Below are 6,033 nucleotides of genomic sequence, written 5' to 3'. Positions count from 1 at the left end.
AGTGATGTTTACTGGAAATGGAGTCTACTAATAAGATCTCAGTTCAGATAGCTTTGTGGGGACAGGAAGAATGATTGTGAGATGGATTTGGCCAAAAACCTTTACTTTCTCCCTTTTCATTATCTTGTTTTGATAGGCTGACTTAGTTTTGTTTTAAAATTACGTCTTCTGAGAAACCAAAGAGGAATGATATGCACTGTCTTCTTCTTCCTCCTCCTCTTCCTTTTCCTCTTCTTACCAAGACCCTCAACTCTCAGACAGTTTTTCAGTCTGTCCCTCCATACATACCGGCACACTCACACATCTTGTAGAGAGTATATGGAGATAGCCAAGAGCCCTTAGAAACATAGCTGGGTAATGTCCTACTCTGTTCTCTTGGATATGGATGGAACTTTTAGATGGGAACCACATTTAGATGGGAACAAAAAGGGCAAGAGGATTTGTTCCAGATTGCACAGCTGGCCATAGCAGAACTAAGTGGTGGTGAATCTAGATTTCATGTCTCTTAGTTCAGGGGCCCTGGGTGAAAACCCATAAACATTGTTTGCATTTTTTTGGAACTATGCATAAGGGCACCTTAGAGAGTTCCAGGTAAGAGAATGCTGCATAACAAGAATTGATGGTTTTAAGAAGTTGTTTTTGTGTTAAAGATCAGCTAAGTAAAATTAAAGAGAAAAGCTCCTAAATATACTGAATTATTTCATATTTGTGGATCTCCTTGATTGTGATTTGTGATCTCAGAAGTATTTACAGTTTTCCTCAAAAATTTTAAGATGAAAAACTCTCAACCTAGTTACTTGAAAAACTTAAGACCAAGTTTCACTTTAGAAAGTAGGGAGCTTGTTGCAAATTCAAACAAGGATGCTATGTCACAACTCATGAAAGGCATCAAATAGATAACCATCAATTGCCATTACCTCTGCCAGAATACACATGGGGCACAGTTGCTCCAAAAGGCTAAAGCTCCAAATAAGTTCACATTATTCTGAAATTAACAGATTATGTGATGGATATAATTTGGTTGTTATAGTCTTTGTAGTGAAGTTTGAGAAGAGACATCAAGTATGGCCAAGTGCAGTGGCTCATGCCTGTAAGACCAGCCTGAGCAGCCTGAGCAACATGGTGAGATCCCATCTCTACAAAATATACAGAAAAAAAAAAAAAAACCCAAAAACCAAAAATTAGCCAGGCGTGATGGGGTGCTGTGCACCTTGTAGTCTCAGCTATGCAGGAGGCTCCAGTGGGCGGTTTACTTGAAACCAGGAGGTTGAGGCTGTAGTCAGCCATGTTTGTGCCACTGCACTCCAGCCTGGGCAACATAGCAAAACAAGAAGAACAAAGCCATCAAGTGAAATGTAGGGCCACTGTCAATGGGAGACATAGAGAAACAGAGACCTTCAATCCTCTTCTGCTTCTGAGTTTTGGGACAAGGACACTTTTTCTCCACATGAAATGAGTAAGGTGAGGAGAAATAGAGAAAGTGCTTAAACTTTCATAAGGGTAGATAGAAGCCCAAGATGAAATAATAGAGTATGAACAAGCCCAAAGTGGCTCCAAGCAATTTCAAGTCCCCAGTTTTGAAGAATGATGTCTTAGGGTCCTGAGAAAACATTGCTGTGGGACCACTAAATAATTGTCAGGGATTTTGGGGGCATCATAGAGAATAGGAGAGATTTCAAAAGACTGGTAACAGTGGAATATTCTGATTTTCAGAAAGAGAAAGCAGAGCCAGAAAAAATGTAGATAATGATCTGTAACCTCAATCTCAGGCCAAGTCTAGAAGCAGGGTTACTAAAGGAGCAGTTTCAGGCACTAGGTTAAGAAGAAATGATTAAGATATAGATTAGTTCACTAAGAACAAGTCAGGGCTGATTTCTCTCTTCTCTTTGATAGAGTTACCAGCCCAGGACCTCAGGGAATGCCCATACATATAGTATGGTTTGTCATCAGTTAGACATTTAATAAAGTTTTTTTTCATAATATTCTTTTGGACAGGATGCAGAAACATAAACGGAATGCTGGCATGCTGAATGAATTAGTAACCAGTCAATCGTATGCACAGGTGCTGGCGAACAAACTATGAAGAAGCATGCAGTGGTGAGTCCAGGCTATGTCCTTCACTGTCTCCTCATAAGTGCTTTCAGAATAAATATACAGAAGGTATGTCCATCAAATTTACAGGCAACCTGAAGTTAAGGGGTATGATGGATACGCGAATGGCAGAACAAAAATCAATAGGTTGAATCTAAAAGGATGAAATTTAAGAGTGATTAATATAAGGCCTAAGGAATTAAATATATTAGTGAAAATAAGTAATATTTGCTTAAGTGGTAACTAAGAGCCTTAATTCAAGATGAGCCAGAAGTGTAATGTGGTTGCCAAAAAAAGTAAGATTTTAAGTTATATCCAGTGGTGTGGCAAATATTTAATAACAACTGGCTCTAGGTTGAGGGTAGAGAGGGAGTGACCTTGATTTATAGCTCTGACCAATCTCTGTAGTGTAAATACTCTCACCTTAGCCAATTTCAAGGACTGACTTTGTGGCACTGAACTCAGAGTTTGGAAGAGATGTGCAATAGCCTGTCCTTATGTGGTATTTCCACCACACAGGTGCAGCAGATGTGATTAGTCTCAAGAGGAGAGATAATAAAAAGCAATAAAATTATTAGGAAGTAATATTTTAATTACTTATTACCTTTGCTTTTAGTATATCTAATTGTAAGCTTATGTACTTTAACTTTAATTTTAAAAATTATGATGATTATTTTTTGAGACAAGGTCTTTTGCTCTGCTACCCAGGGTGGAGTATAGTGGAGTGATCTCAGCTCACTGCAGCCTCAATCTTCCAGGCTCAAGACCTTCTCCCACCTCAGCCTCTTGAATAGCTGAGACCACACATGTGCCCACCATGGTTGGCTAATACTTTAAAAAATTTTTTGTAGAAACAGGGTCTCACTACATTGCCCAGACTACTCTTGAATTCCTAGGCTCAATTCACCCTTTAGGTCTTGCCCTTTCAGAGGGCTGAGATTACAGATGTGAGCCACCATGCCCAGCCTAATTTAACTTTTCATTAGGACCGCATTTGACAACTGGCTCAGAAAATTCTTGGACATTTAGTTATCAGCTCTTGCAAATTTGTGCACTTGGGCTCTGTACCATCGTAACCAGAAATGTGGTCTTTGGTAGAAGGAAGGTGATAACCCTGAGGTTGTCTGTGTTTGTCAGGACACACCCACATCCTTTATTTCCAGAGCACTTAACTTATTAAGTCCTAGTTTCCTGAGATCAGAGCAGAGGATGGCAGAGAACCAAAGTCATGAGTGTGTGAAACAACAAGGAGGAGCGGCACTGTGCAGGCTGGAGCTCAAGACGCTTGCGTGAGTGGTGAGGCTGAGAAGGACAGGGGAGAGCTTGTTTTCAAATTTTGAGAGGCTGTTGTGTAAGGAAGGATTAGGGCTCCCATTGGTGGGTAGAAAATACAAGGAGACAGGTTTCTGTTCAATATGAGAAAGACATTTCTGGCTAGGCATGGTGGCTCATGCCTGTAATCTTAGCACTTTGGGAGGCCAAGGTAGGCAGATTGCTTGAGCTCAGGAGTTCAAGACCAGCCTGGGCAACATGGTGAGACCCCACCTCTACCAGAAATAAATAAATAAATAAAAATAATTAGCTGGAAATAGTGGCGCACACCTGTAGTCCCAGCTAGTTGGGAGACTAAGGCAAGAGAATCACTTGAACCTGGAAGGCAGAGGTTGAAGTAAACTGAAATCACCAGTGCACTCCAGCCCGGACGACACAGCAAGACCTTGTCTCAAAACGGGGATGGGGGTGGGGGGGAGCCATTTTTTTTTTAAGGGAAGGGAGAAAAAAAAGAAAGAAATTCCTTAGAGGCAAACCTATCAAAAGAGGAACGGGCTGAAGGCAATCCTGCAGAATATGGCAATGACCTTTAGGGATGGTGTAGAGGTGGTTCATGCATCAGAAGAGGGAACGGAGCTGGATAATCTTGAAGATGTCCCTCAAGTCTATGACTGCCTGATTGTTTTTGATCATTGTGCTTTTTAGTTGCATGAAAGAGGCATCCCTACTCCCAGCTTTGCTTGGTTTATCTCAGAAGAGTGGTACAGTGCACTTTAAAAAGCCCTTTTATTAAAGAAAATTTCAAACACTAAAATGTAGGAAGAATAATATCATGAACACCTCACCAAGTTTCTACAAGTATCAGTTTTATATCTACTCTTATGTCATCTATTCTCCCATCTGCTTCCCACCCATTCCTCCAGTCTTGTGCAATAAATACCTGACATCATATCACTGAGTCCATAAATACATTGGTATGCATCTCCAAAACATAAGAGCATTTTGAAAATATACCCACTATATCTTTATCACACTTAAGAAATTAATATTGATTCTCTAATATCTGGTCATTATTTAAATTTTCCTATTTGTGTCATCAATGTTTTATTTTGCCTTGCTCAAATCAGGATGTAGTGTCCACACATTGCCATGGTTAGACATGTTTCTTTATTTGCTGAAGGTGCTGTGTTATTTGTCCTGTAGAATTTCCTAATCTGGATTTAAAAAAATTGTATTGTCATGGTATATTTAACAAGTTCACCTTTGCCCTATAGTTCCTGTATACTGTTTATGTTTGATTCTTTGGGAAGGAATGTTTTGTGGTTGGTGTTCTGTATTTCTCACCAGGAGGGAAATAGTGGGAGACTGTGACGTCAGACATCAGCAGCCACTGATGATAAGCGTTTAGATCTGTTAATTCATTTGCAATTGTGATCCTGTAATTCTCTCATTGGGTGATCTTCTAATTCTCTCGTTGCTCTTTTAATTATTCGCTGGAATACTTCTATAAAGAGAAATAACCCCTTATCAATGATTTGATTATCCTGAAGTACAGAAAATGTAAGATAAAAGCTTCATTATTTATGAAATTCAAAACAACGAGTTGGTTCCCAAGCATCTGCCTAAGAAGACCCATGAGCTGTTTTGTTTCTTTTTAAGTACTATGACAATCTCATGAATTTAAAAATATGTGATGTGTTTCAATCCATTGCCATTATTATTTTTATTAGTATTCAACTTGTGTCATCTTTGGCCAGTGGAAGTTTATTCAGCCAAAAAGACTTGGCTTCCAAGACTTTTTGACATGATCCTAGTAATTTCCTTGATTTCTAATATGACAAGATCTCTTATATTCCACATTGAACTCATGTATTTTCTGCCGCAGATCAGGAATTGACCATTTCTCCAAGAGTGCTGGTTCCTTTCAATGGGAAATGAAATTTAGAGACCAGACTCTGGGATCCAGGTTGGTCAGTCTATTGGATTGATCATAACTTCTAGGGCTTTTTAGTAGAACGAATTAGGAAGTTCTCCTTCCTCCCCTCTTCTTCCTCTTCTTCTTTCTCTTTGAAAATATATTGTATTTTCTCCCCTGGCAGGGGAGATAGCGTAATCACAAAGTGGTTTTCCCAGGGAGAGGCTTATCCATTGCACTCCAGGTGTGCTGGCCCCTCCAATTTTCCCAAATGTGGGAAACTCAACTGCATAATTTGTGGTAATGGGGGACTGCATTCGTGCTTTCCCCTGGTTTTTATTTTTAAAAAATAAAAAAAATAAAAAATTATATATATATAGTGAGTTCATGTGACATTTTTTTTGTTTCTTTCTTTCCTTTTTTTTTTTTTTTTTTTTTTTTGAAACAGGGTCTCAGTTTGTCAGTCATGCTGGAGTGCAGTGACATGATCATAGCCCACTGCAGCCTTGAACTCCTGGGTTGAAGTGATCCTCCTGCCTCAGCCTCCTGAGTAGCTGTGATTATAGGCACACACCACCATATCTAACTAATTTTTTTTATTTGTGTATTTTATTTACAGGGTCTTGCTATGTTGACCAGGCTGGTCTCAAACCTCTGGCCTCAAGTGATCCTCCTGCCTTGGCATCCCAAATTGCTGAGATTTCAGACATGAGCCACCATGCCCAGCCCATATGACATTTTCAAGCAAGACTATG

General features: G+C 39.5%; 1 non-coding gene across 1 annotated transcript; it reads left to right on the top strand.

Annotated features, from left to right (window-relative positions):
* Nucleotides 1–5,447: 5,447 nt before the first annotated feature.
* Nucleotides 5,448–5,610, top strand: LOC120362323 (U1 spliceosomal RNA). The gene has a single exon (XR_005578267.1). It is a non-coding gene; the product is annotated as a U1 spliceosomal RNA (small nuclear RNA).
* The last annotated feature ends 423 nt before the right edge of the window (nucleotides 5,611–6,033 follow it).

This window comes from Saimiri boliviensis, chromosome 1 (assembly GCF_048565385.1).
Source record: "Saimiri boliviensis isolate mSaiBol1 chromosome 1, mSaiBol1.pri, whole genome shotgun sequence".
In the NCBI taxonomy this organism is placed as follows: domain Eukaryota; kingdom Metazoa; phylum Chordata; class Mammalia; order Primates; family Cebidae; genus Saimiri; species Saimiri boliviensis.
The sequence above is the reverse complement of the archived record's forward strand: the minus strand, read 5'-3'. Positions and strand labels throughout refer to the sequence as shown.